Genomic DNA, 14,408 nt, shown 5'->3' on the forward strand with positions numbered 1-14,408 from the left:
TACACAGAAGTATCATTCTCTTATTGAATTAATTATGTCACCAGCTCATGTTTAATTTTTAAAATTTTCCTACAAAGAACTCATTTTCATGCAGTTTCCTTCCAAGAAAAAGCAATGTCTAGCTCTGCACAGGGAAAAGTATCTGGAGGAATGTGCCAAGGGTTAAAATATATAATGGAAATTAATTATTATCTCCCCTACATTTTATTAATCTGGACGTTTTCTCACTTGAGAACACATGATGTGCTGAATTTATGGTATACAATCCTGTTTCAGAGAAATAAAGCATCTTAGATTATATCCTTTTTAATTCATTGAAGTATAATGGATAATAAATTATTTAGTTTAATTAAAACCTCTTTATCAGATGGGCATTTACCCATGACATTGTTATGCACAACTGGTGTTCTACAGAAGGCATCATTTCCAATTCTCTTCTCATTTCATTCACGGATTCCTTTAATTGCATTTCAAATTACATCTATTTCCACAAAGTCATACTATAAACCCATCAGACATTTGTGTCTACTCCTTTACCTTTTGAATTAAAAACCCCTCTCTTCTGTTTGCTTTAAAATGCATCCTTTTCCATTTGGATTTGAATGGAGAAATCAAGGAATGCTGAAATGTAGTATTCACGGGGTTTAAAATAGACTGGCCTGGTCTGAATCCAGCTCTCCCTATGGGAAAATAACTTACTTTCTCAGAGACTCAGTTTCTTTTCTTGTCTATAATATGAAGATAGTAATAGTTTTGGGTTTTTTTTAAGACAATGAGGTTATACATATAAAGTAGCACATTTCTTGGCACCTGGTAAAATAAGTTTGATACAATCTTAATTACTTTAATCAGTTTTGAGTCAATATCTTGAGATGAATTTTCATTTAGGCATGGGAAGATAGAGGGAGGACATGGTGCAAATATAGCCTTTTAACACTAAAACTTCAGGCTCAGAGTTTGGAGATTGTACTGGAACATTTTTAGGATTCTGGCATCCAAGTTTAATTTCCATTGAGCATGAGATTCTCTGCATTCTCAAGGGCCCTACTTCCTCTCTCTCTTCCCACCCCTTACAAGTTCATTACAGTCTCAATTTCAATATCATTTTAAATTGTCTTTTTCTCATTGAAGTAGAGTTGGCACACAACGTTACATCGGTTTCAAGCATACAACATAGTGATTCAACAACTGTGTGTATTATGCTATGCCTAGTTGCCTTAATTTTTAAATGTTGTCAGATTCCTCTACTCTTCATCGAAGTATTAGAGGAAAGACAAAGAAATTAACTGGATCAAGATGTACAAGAGTCTATAAGACAAGAGAAGTAAGTATTTTACTAAAGATTTTGTGGGGAGGTAGGGAAAAGAATTACTATATATACTACAAGGCAAAATATATTATTGAATTTCTCATAAAAATGTATCTTTTTCCCCCCAATGCCTTTCTTCTCTTTAACAATCTCATCTCTCTCCTTTCCCTTCCTAAAATGGTCTAAGAAAAAAACAAAAAACAAAAAACAAAAAACGATCTCTTCATCTTCGTTGTTCAGTGCCCCATTCAGTAAAATAAAGTTCGATAATTGCCTAAAAGCACATCATCTGCTCTTTTCCTCAAGCACATGACTTGAGGCTCGGCAGAGTGATGGCACTGGGCACAGCTGTATTTTTAACTATTTGAGGGTACAGAACTCACATGTCTTTATTCTCTCCTCTTTCCTTTTGGGGAAAATTCTATCCTAAGTTTTGTTTCCTTTGTTTACAGAAACTTGAACATTTAAAAAAAAATGACTCTCGGGGCACCTGGGTGTCTCAGTGGGTTAAGCCTCTGCCCTCGGCTCAGGTCATGATCCCAGGGTCCTGGGATCGAGTCTGGCATCGGGCTCTCTGCTCAGCAGGGAGCCTGCTTCCCCCTCCGCCTCTGCCTGCCTCTCTGCCTACTTGTGTTCTCTGTCAAATAAATAAATAAAATCTGTAAAAAAAAAAAAAAAAAAAAGACTCTCACTCAGTCAATATTCTCATAGTCAAATGCCTGACTACCTCCGTGCAAAGAGACTTCTTAATTTCAGAAAATGTGGGACTAGTAACAACAGTGATGATGATTAGGGGAAAGGTGGTAGGAAATAAAGAATAAAGACAAGAAGACCAAGAAGGTAAGCAGGACCCAGGCACGATCTCTCTTAAACTTGACAACCTTATGAATCTGTGTCGTGTTTATGTCTCCGAGAGGGGGCAAATCTGAGTCTCAGAGAGGCAAATCCACACAACCAATGTTTACCTAAGGTGCGCTCCAGTCCAAAGTTCAGGCTCCTAACAAATTATATGTTACACTGCCTCCTTATCACACAAATAATAATAACAATAAAAAATAAAGTAAAATAAAGGATGTTGCCCGGAAGTGGTTCCCATTTGCTTCACTTTTCTGTTTAGCAAACATACTTTGTCTGGCCTATGATATATCAGATACCACGCTAGTGCAGTGAAATCTTTTTAAATTTAATTTTTTTTAAGATTTTATTTATTTATTTGAGAGACAGAGATAATAAGAGAGAGAGCATGAGAGGAGAGAGGTCAGTGGAAGCAGACTCCCCGCTGAGCAGGGAGCCTGAGGCAGGACTCGATCCCAGGACGCTGGGATCATGACCTGAGCCAAAGGCAGATGCTTAACTGACTGAGCCACCCAGGTGTCCCTAGTTGTTTTATTTTATTATTTTTGTTACTGTGTTGGTGGCTGGAGAAAATGAAGATGGTACAAATCAGATCTCAATGACTATTTATTTCTTCATCATAAAGTATCTAGACTTTGTCCACTTATCCATCAAGTCCTCTCTTCTTTCCCCCGTTCAATCCGCAATTTCAAGTGGATCAGAGGGCTCTGAAGAGATGGTAAGATTTCTGCCTCGCAGTGACTCTGACAGTGAATGCAAACGATAGCCCTGTGATGTCTGCAGGAGCTGGTAGAGGTGGGTTACGCCCAACTACTTGCCTGGGGAATTCTTATGCACGGGAACAGCTCTGGGGGAAAAGAAAAGGAACTTCATCTACCTTTTCATGCCGTCACATAAAACTTCATTACTTATCTAATTTTGTCCTAGCAGCAGCCCTGTAAAATAGGTGTTATTAATATTATCAGATATTAGATATGATATTAAATATTAGGTATTATTAGATATTAGATATGTTATTAGATATGAAAACACAACTGGAGAGATTAAAGGATGGACCAAAGGTCTCAGAGCTAGAAAGTGGGAGATGCGGGTCTCAAGCCAGATTTTCTCACTCTACCCCAACATTTATGGCTTCTCTTTAAAATAACACGATAGGACCTTGTTGTCTCGATACCATAAAATTGTGCACAATGGTACAGTTTATTACTTATAGGCATAGTAGGAGTTCTTTATATCATGGAATTGTAAATTAAACCTTCTCCATCCCCTAAAAGAACACTCTTTTCACTTAGGCTTGCAATTTGTCTTGCTACAACAGAACATGTCTGTTTTGTTTGCCACTGTGGATCCTGCATCTGGTCTAGTGCCTGCTCCACAGGAGATACTCAAGTATTTCCTAAAAGCATGGGTGAAAGAATGATGGATAAGCAGCACATGGTTAAGTTATTAGCCACACTCACTTTAGCATAAATTAATTCCAGTTTTTTTCCCCTTGAATCGCTTCTCATTTTCAGGGTTTGAAACTGAAAGCAGAGAGAAACAAAACAAAACAAAAGGATGAGTTTGAGGAGCTCTGACTTAGGAGCTCATTGGGGGTTCCCACAGCAGCCTGGGAGGCTACAGATTCTCAAAGAACAAAACCCCATAAGCTGAAACAAACAAATGGAAAAACACAAATAAAGGCATGCAAAGGTCTTAGGGGTATGGGGAAAACATGAACCTAAGTGCCATGACTGGATAGCAGTTGGTCAACACAAAAGTAATGGAACCACATACAACACTTCAAGATTAAGTTGAGGGCCCAGAGGAGGGTTTGTTCGTTTTTTAAAGTTCCACCTGAGTAAAACCTGTTCTCTGTTAAAAACAAATATAAATCTTCTCTGAAAAAATATGTTCTTGATTTAAACGCAAATTTCCCAGTTTAAGATCAATCATATATGAGTTTAGAACCAAAGACCCAAAATATGGGGGAAAAAAAAAACCCCACAAGGGTAAATGTCAGTATAAGCTATAAACAGCAGAACTGACCTCCAAAAATGTCATATAATAGAGTTATGAAATATATCATAAGATCACTTTGCAGGTTATATGCACTTCTATGTTTAATGTGACATTGTTTACAATAACCGACTTATGGAAACAGCCCAAGTGTCCAGTGTCTAACAATGGATGACTGGATAAAGAAAATCTGATATATATCAGATTTTCTTTATAATATATAATATTATATGTAACATGTTATATTATATATAATATTAATATATATTAATATAATCATATTTAATATATAATCAATATTTTATATTAATATATAAAATATAACATAATATACATATATTATATATTTTATATATAATATAAAGAAAATCTGATATATATTATTCAGCCATAAAAAAGAATGAAATCTTGCCCTTTGCCATAAGCATGGGTCTAGAGAGTATAATGCTAAACAGTGTAAATCAGTCAGAGAAAGACTAATACCATATGATTTCACCTCTATGTGGAATTTAAGAACAAAGCAAATGAACAAAGGAAAAAAGAGACAAAACAAAATACAGACTTTTAACTATAAAGAACAAAGTGATGGCTACCAGTGGGGAGATGAGAGGAGGACTGAGTGAAACAGATGAGGTGGATGGAGAATGCAGTTAACCTTGTTGAGGACTGAGCAATATATTGAATTGTTGAATTACTATATTGTATACCTGAAACAAATCTTCTTTTTTTAAAGATTTATTTATTTATTCGGGGGAGGTAGGGGCAGAGAGAGAGGTAGAGAGAAACCTAAACCAACTCTGCACTGGGCGTAGAGCCCCACCCCGGACTCAGTCTCAAGACACAGAGATCACAGCCTGAGCTGAAACCAAGAGTCAGAGGCTGAACTGACTACGCCATCCAGGCACCCCACCAGAAACTAATTTATCACTCTACATTAACTATGCTGGAATTAAAATTTAAGAAAAGGTTTTAAAAACTTTGCAAAAAGCTTTAATTAAATATATGAATAATAGAAAGAATAGACCAGTAAGAGAATCAGATATTGCCAAGCAGAATCAGAATAGAAAGGAAAAAATATAGGGCTTTCAAAAATTGAAAAAAGTCATTGGAATTGGTGGGGGGAGAGGGGTTACCCGTTAAATTAGTTCAGAACCAAAACAAAGAAAGAAAGAAAAATGACTAGGGGAGAGGAAAATCTGAAATAATTACTCAAAATGCAAGCCAGGGGTAAAAGCTATAAAAAAGAAGTTAAAAGATATTTCATCTGAGCCCCAGAAGGACAGAAGAGAGGGAAGGTGGGTAAGAGTGTTTTGAGAGAGAGTAACGTATCTTCGAACCAAGGAAAGCGATGAGAGCAAGTAAATGCAAAGAAACCGCACACACTAGACACATACAGGGAAACTGAAGAAACCTAAATATGAGAAAATTGCCTTCGCAGTCAGAGTAAGAAGACAGACCCAGATCAAGGAAAGAATTATCCTGACAGCTTCTCTAAAGCAACAAGAATCTTACAAAGAAACAAGCTAACTCTCAACTAAGGTAGCCCATACCGTGCAAAATTATATTTCAAGAACATAAGTTGAAATAAAGTCATTTTTATGTAAACAAAAACAAGGAAATTTTACTGTAAGCAGGCTTTTATTAAAGAAAATTCTGAAGAGTATACTTAAAAACACTACATTATGCTTTAAATTATCTCCCGGAAGGGAGGTCTGAGGTGCATAAAGAATGGATACAAAAATGGATAAAGGCAGGTGTACTTAAACATTCTACGTGAAGTAATAACAATAATGTCTAATTCACTGGGTTAAATGATGAAAATAACACACTAAACAGAGGCCTATTTTTGTAAGAGTATAAATCAGAGTTTAAATACTATAAATTCTTTTAATTATTTGGCAAGGACTATGACATTACATTTTGAATCAGGATAGAATATATAACTTCCAATATGAAAGACACACAAAAACATTAGAACAACGACACAAAGGAATAATGACACATTTTGTCAATAGCAGAAACAAGGAAAATGAAGAAGCTTATAAAAATTGGAACCAGACCGATCGTGGTCTGTTAAGCATATGACTCTTGGTTTTGGCTCAGGTCACGATCTCAGGGTACAGGACTGAGCGCCACGTCGGGCTCTGTTCTCAACACAGCCTGCTTGAGATACTTCCTTTTCTTCCCCCTCTCCCCCTCCTTCTGCTCTCTCTCCCTGTACCAAATAAATAAATATATCTTAAAAAATGGGACCAGACTGATGCCAAAAATCACTACAACAGATACAAGTCCAAGTAGACTCATCCGTACCAGAATGTACAGGAAATGGTTTTTAAATCCAAACACACACACACACATACACACAAAAACCAAACCCTGAAAAACAGACATAATTATAATTCAATTTTGCCAAGAGATTGTGGTATCTAAGGAGAAATTCTTTCAAACTGTTCATGGATGGCACAAAATGGAAATTGTGGTTCAAATCCAAACAGAAACCAACACTGACTGGACCTTTATTAAGGAATCAACACCGTTCCTTCTATTAATTAAAATACAAATCACACAACTCTATTAACTAGCATGCCTATACCACAGAATGAGACAGCTAAGGCACAGAACCATCAGGAAAGTTACTCCAGGGAGCAGAGGAGCCGGCTTTCAACCCACAGCCTGACTGTAGAGCCCGTGTGTGAATCCCTTCTGCTTTGCTGCCGCCATTTTTGTTTTATGCATTCGCCATAAAGTTCAAAGCCAAGCCATACACACAGGGAAGGGAGGTGGGATGGAATCAGAAATTACCCTTCTCGGTTGAATGTGGAGCTTCAGAGACTCAAAGAAACCAGCTCACTGTGGTATAGCAATAAATAAACCACATGCCTTGACTCTCACCACTGTGCCCAGCTTTGTGTGATGGAAGGACACACACCCCGCTTACAGACCGACCTGAGCGGTGACATTAACCCACATTCTCTGGGTGTAAGGTGCTCCCCTAGTGTGGTTGACAGAAATCCACTTTGTTTCCTGAGCCCCATTTCCAATAGCTCAGCCCCTGCCGTGTATGAGGGGATGGTGAACACGGACCGTCAAAAGGGGACACCATCCTGGTCACCAAGCCCCAGTGAAGACAGACACAGCCTTGAAATTCTCTTAATATTCCAGACCGTCCCCCGCCACACTTGTTTCCAGGTGATCATTGCAACTGGTGGGATTGAAACAGTGTGGCTTAACTGAGTTCATTTTCAGAGCACCAGAAGGTCTTGTGTTGATCCTGGACAAGCCTGACAGGGTACCACAAGTGAGAAATTGTTTTCAAAGACGCATACGAATTTATCAATATGTTGTCTAGGACAAAGCGTGTTTTCAGAGGTAGCAGTTTAGATGGGATGGGGCAAAAGGTTGAGGGCTCAGAAAGTGGAGAGGAAAAGCATAAATAAGAAACCAAGAACATAATTTACAATTCTTTTTTTCAATCACATCTTTTTTCGCATTCTTTGCTTCAGATAATAGGAATTGAACATTCATTCTGTCCCCATTGCAGAGGTGGGTTTGGTTTGGTTTTGCCTTGTTTTTTACCCTAAGCAGACAAATTCAAACAGAATTAGGGATTAATCACCAGGAAGAGGTGAAAGCTTTTCAATATATGCTCTCTCTCTGCCAGCCCACACTGTGAACTTGGGCAACTGTTTCCGTTCCCTTTATTTCCTTCCTTCCTCTGTTCGCTCTGCATTTTTCCAGTGATCATTATGTCTCTCTACTTCCCTCTGCCTCTATGGCTCATGGTCCAAGCCTAGTTTTCCCATCCCTGTTTTTTCCCAAATTAATCACAGTATCACTTCCTTAAATGGAGCCCGCTGTCTGCTCAATATGGAGCACTTTCTGAGCTAGTGCTTCAGGAAGAGAGAGCGAGTGGAAGATACCCCGGGTGTGAGTGAGTTCCTCAGAACAGGTTTTCAATATTCTTTTGCTAAGGCCCACACTTACCATAATCATGGCTGCTGCCTTTAATAATTTTCATTGAATGATAATTTGACTATAAATATGGGTTGTCACATAGTGATCACTCAACCATCAGCCAGGCATCTGCTGAACTCATTATATATTTATTTTATTTAATCCTCACAAACACTGTGTGATCCTTACTTTCCCCATTCGATAAATGGATTCAAAGCCTGGATTCAAACTCAGAATCACCAAAGTCCCTTATCAATGAGATGCAGAAGACATGGCTAGATCAGATGGCCAGTAGGTGCTTTGCAACTTTAACATGACTGAGCACTTGTTACGTGCTAGGCATTGGGCAAGCAGCTTCTGGTGTGATGTCATCAAGACACATCACTACTACTACAAGCTTGGGAGGGAGGTATTACTATATCCACGTGTAATACCTGAGCTAACTAAGGCTAAATTACTTGGCATGTTAAGAAACTTGAGCAAAGCACACAGCTGATCGGTACTAGAAGTGGAACCCAAACCCAGGTGTGTCTGCTACCAAGCTCGTCTCTCAGTGGGTGGGACAGACTGCCTTGACATGCGCCCCAGGGATCCACATCTCCCATATTCACACCTGTGTGTCATCTTCTCGTCTCCAGTGTGGACTGGACCTGCTGATTCCCTTCTAACAAATAGAACATGGCAAAGTTATGAGATGTCGCTGCAGAAAGACCATGACTTCCATTTCTCTCTCTCCTTCTTTGTTTCTCCCTCACCCTACCTCACTTGGAGTGGGCAGGGAAGCAAGTTTCCACGTCGTGAGTAGCTCTACAGAGAGGTTCACGTGCCTGGAATGGATGAACCCAGCTAACAGAGAATGTAAGACCTACCAAGGGCCCCAAGAGCCAGCTTCATAATAATGACTTTTCTAAGACCTGCCCAGTGAGTGAACTTGAAAGTAGATCTTCCGCCAAGCCAGCCTTGAGAAATTCATAGCGTCAACCAACACCTTGATTGCTGTTTTATGAGACGCTCTGAAGTAGAGATACCCGCTAAGCTCTGCCTAGATTCCTGATACAGAGAAACCGAAATAATAACTGATGCATGTGGCAGTGGGTGGGCAAGGGATAGAGTTGGGACTGGCAATGTACTGTAGAAGGCGTCCATCCCTTTCTATTAGAAGCTCTCTGTTCAATCCCTTCTGGAACAATTCCAGCTTTGAATGATCAAAGCCCCCAAAAATCAAATGAATGAATGACTACTGCATATTCATTTGGGCTCACTAGGATTCTATCAAAATCCTTCTTTTTAAAGGTAATAGTTATTAGTTTATATAGTCACATAAGACGTACATGAAGATAACCAACCATCAGCCCACCACCCTGCTAATATTTTGGGCAGACTCTTTTGGTCATTTTTGCAATATAATTATCTATATCTATTCAAAAAAAGTATAATCCTCTTATAATACTATTTTATAACCTGTGTTTCAATAGTGTTTTTCCATTTAATTTTTAAACATTTCTGCATTTTATTAAATGTTCTATTGAAAGTCTAACACCTCTGGAGGAGGTAAGGTTTAGAGTAAACAAATCAGTTTAATCAATTCTACACGCTGCCTGAGCTTAGCCTCAGAGAACAGAGTTCTGAATTTTGGAAAAGCGATGTCAAAAAGCAGGAAATTTCAAGTTAATAAATTTATTTGAACTACTGCAAGATAGATTCTGTGTTCTGTTACTAATACTTAGTATTTATTGAGCAAACTTATCATAAATAATTTACTATTTGCTCAATACTATGCCAAAAGTAATCTATTCAAAAATTGAAATGATATCTGATTCACTGTGCACTTATTTATTTATTTATTTTTATTTAAGTCTGTGGTCCTGCCCTGCTTTGCAATCACATGAGCTGGACCGCAAGCTAGTCAGACTTTTTATATAACCAAGATGAGTTTGGTGTGAACTTCCGAGAGAAAGTGTCCAATAAGAAGCAGGTGACCAAAACCCAGGGAACCAAAACAATAGATTTTGAATGGGCTAAGTTTTGGTTTATTCTTTTCTTTTTAAATTAAAGAGCAGCATAGAAATAGCTTTGAATTATATCTTGTTTTAAATAAACCAATATTGAAGTTAAAAAAAAAAAAAAAGAAGCAGGTGACCAAGAATGACTTTTAGGTGTTGTCAAGAAGTTGATCAAATTTTATTTTTAAAAGAATAAGATATAAAAATTAAGGTATTAACATGCCACTATTTGAAGTGCTATCTTTTGAAAAGGAAGGCAGATGTTGGCGCCTGCCCAAGCATATTGATCCAGCGGACCACTCTAGACTATTATCCGAAGCGTACAGTCATGCGGAATTCTAGGTAATCACACCTAAGAGTATTATATCTATTTTAGTAGACATATAAAGGATTGCCAGACAATGAGATCCGTAGGCTTGACCTCTCTGAGATTAAATTGGGGAGAGGGTAAAGGGGATGTTCATTTGAGACATACATTACTCCTGGGAAATATAAAGGTTCTTCTAGAGAAACCATGAGTTAAGAAGTGGTGCACACACTAGATTAAAAATACTAGGTTAAGGCTTGCCTCCAAAAACGGCAGAAATTCTAAGACAGACTGGAGGACCGAACACTGTCAGTACCACTTTCATTTATCTTTCCTGCCAACCTCCATTTTTCCTTTCAAATCAAAAGCTAAAGTAAGACACACATTTGGGGGAAAGTTGTCAAAATTCATTTTATGGAAATGTACTACTCACGAGGATCCTTTGATCAGCAGCAGCATCTTTTGAAATTGAAATTGAATAGATTATATGGTGATCTGCCTCTTCTCTCCTCTGAGTTCAGCTGGAAATAAATTGGAAATGCACGTGAAAAATACAAACTCCTTTTCAGTTTGAGCTTTCTTAATATTGGTTTTAGCCCTTCTTTGAGCAAGAGATGTCGAAAGCTACTGACAAGTGTGGCTCCTGGAATTCTCTACAGAAAGATGGGCATGCTTCGTGGTGAAGAAATCATATTCACAAATTGTTCATTTAGAATGTGTAATTAAACTAAAAACTTGGGGTTTCTGGGAAATATGGATTCCAGGACTAACTCATGTAGAGCTTCTAAAGAGTTACAAAGTTCCCTCTGGCTTTGGTAAATCCACATCTAGCAGTGAGCCCTTTGGGGGGTTCCAATGACAGAAACATAAATTGACCTAGATTTAAAAATTAAATAATTGAAAAAGTCTTGGAGGCTGGGCCTCCCTTTCAGTCCAGATAGTCTAGGATTTAAACAGTGTTATTAGAAGTTGATCTGAGAGCCTCTTCTTTCTCCCCCTCGCTCCCTCCACCTTGAGCTTTTTTCTCTTTTGTTTTACTTCCTTCTGTCTTATGGCTACCCGTGCTCCAGACTCACATCGGTCACAGCTCTTGCTATTAAGATAAGCATGCCTCCTTCTCAGTAGCTCCCGCAAACACCATGGTGGAGCTCAGGCTACCGGGACCACTCTGGGTCATTGGCCCATCCCTGAACCAGCCAGAGTCATCCTGGATGAGATCAGGCTAACTGGACAGCTTAGGTACCCATGCCGGGAGACTGAGGAGGGAACAGGAGAGTCATTCACACGTGCATCATGTGGAGTGGGATGAGGGACAGGTGGGTCTACAAAAGAAAAACCTGAAGGGGCGTTGTAGGACATAAAATCTGAGCAGGAAAAAGCAACAGATGTCCACTATGCTGCCCACCACCAAAACTTCTGTTAAGCAGCATGTCTTTTTGTTGTTGTTGTTTAATAAAGCCAAAGGGTATTTTTAAATTTCTCATTAGGTTTGAAAATGCTGTGATGCCCCTCTTTTATCAAAAGTGATGACAAGCTCCAAATTAAGAAAAATAATTGGTAGACATTTATCACAGATGGCAAATTCTAAGTGTAGCCTGGCATGATTTTTATTGCCAGCATACGTAATGCCAAAAACTGGACAAATCATTGAAACTGATTCCTATCATCCATCTGATTGGCAGTGAAAAACAATTTGACCAAAATCTGTGATGTGCTTGAGGAATGATTCTGTGAAGAAGAAAAAAGAGAAAGAGTCAGATGAATGTTCTCCAGCTGCAGCTATGGGACCAGAGGAGAGCCGAGGTGCGCAGTAAATACGTAAATTCCTTCTCCAGAAATAATCCTTTAGAATCCCTAGAGCTTGGCTTCGAGACACCTGGGGCTGCTAGTGCAAGGGACACCCAGGGTTCCTCGAAGCTCAGACAATTCAATCCTGAAAAAAGCCCTCCATGGCATAACAAAGCTACTTTGACACGGTCCTTGTAGAGAAGTCATTTGATTTATGTAGGGGCTTCTAAGCTGAATAATGGCTCTGGTCTCTAGACTGAACACTGAAAAGGCCATTGGCAAAGGATGGTGACGAGTTCAGCCATGACTTCTTGGTCACGTCTGTAATTTAACACCCATCTGCGGAAACAATTACAACTGCAAATGAACAGATGGCCCTGTCCGTGTATACATAAGTGACTGATCCAGACAGAAAACATGAGTTTTATAAAATAATTACAGGTATCCCCCGCTATCCTTGGGTCCGTTTTGCGCCACTTCGACTTTGACAAAAGACTTACATCAGTACCTGTTTTTGCTAATAAAAGAAACCCAAAGAGGATTTTGGCTTTCACACGAGGGTAACTGTTTCTTTGCTTTGCACCATCTTGGGGTATGCAAGGGTTCACAGGGGCATTCTACTTTTAGGGAGCAGGTCAAACCCATATGTGCAAAAATATTAACTGGATAAAAGTTAATATACACAGTCCTTTTCAACTTGTAAACCCGTACTGTCATGTAGTCAGTCAGTATTTATTGAGTACCTACTGTGCGCCAAGTCATGAAGTCTTAGCCATTCATAAGACAAAGACTCAGGATAAACCAATAACAAAATAAATATGATAACTTCAGAGAGTGGTAAGGGCTCTGAACAAAAATGTACAGGTTCATGTGAAAGACAGGCAAGGCGTGAAGACATTTCCTGTCATCTTAAGACAAGGAAAGAGCAGGGAACCTGGGTGGCTTAGGTCATGATCCCAGGGTCCTGGGATTGAGCCCCACGTCGGGCTCCCAACTCAGTGGGGAGTCTGCTTCCCCCCTCCCTCTGCCATTCCCCCTGCTCATGCTCATGCTGCTCACTTTGTCAAATAAATAAATAAAATCTTAATATTAAAAAAAAAAAAAAGGAAAGCGCAAATCCCAAGGCCAGCCTGGGGAACGTGCTGAAAGAAATAAATGCATTTTCTTTCTTTAATTGCCTTTATTTTGAAATAAGAGAAAAAGACTTTCAGTGGATTTCTTTTTTTTAACCTAAAGCTTTTTCTACCTAGACCTTTAGATCTTTAAAATCTTGAAGTTTTGTCCTTTTCCTCCCACATGCAGGTCACATTTATCAGTCTGTAGATGGCCTCCTTCTGTGTCAGAATGTAAACTCCTCGAGGTCAGGCTTTCTTCATTACTATCTGTTAACCATTATATTCCCAGACCTTAGCGGTGCTCACCATAAATGTACATTCAAGTATTTATTAACTGAATAGGATTTAAGCATCAAATATTTGCAAAGTGGTTAAGAAACCTAGAACATTGCTTGGTGGTACATGGTCAAGAGTGTTCAATTGACAAAAGAGAAAAACCAAGAGAAAGAAAGGAGAATCAGTGCTGTTAAATTTTGTAGAATCAGAGCATGTTGCAGGGTTTGGGGATCCTGGCACTAAGGCTGACTAGAGGTGAGCCACCCATGTGCTCAATGATAGAACTTTCCAACTTTCCATGTGCTAGTATAAAGCCCCAATGATGGAACTTTCCAATTTTTCATCAGAAGACATGGTTTTTGGTTTTTAACCACTTTTTGCTATTTGATATCTCAGAATGTTTTCATTCAACAGACATTTGAGCACCATCTGTATGTTGGACCTTTGTAAGCCCTAAAAATACAACAGTTAACAAAAGAGTAAAAAAGGATCCCTGAACTCAAGTTTACATTCTGATGCAAAACTAGAATTGTTTGCAGACCGGCAAATGTGTCCCTCATAACTACACGGAGGAGCAGATGCAGGCTAATTGTGTGTTTTTTTTGATTGCCCTGGGTGCCACATCGGTTCCCCCACCATCACTGCCACCTACTCCTGCGCCCAAGCTGGGCGGAAGACTAACTCTTGCTACATCTCTCTCTTTAAGGCTTATGTCACCATCCAGAAAAACTCTCATGAACAAAGGATGCTCTTAGGTCTTAAGTTGGGTTCTCTGAAGATCAGTGAGAAAGTGATCCACCAAG

Source organism: Martes martes (genome assembly GCF_963455335.1).
Source record: "Martes martes genome assembly, chromosome: 9".
Classification (NCBI taxonomy): Eukaryota; Metazoa; Chordata; class Mammalia; order Carnivora; family Mustelidae; genus Martes; species Martes martes.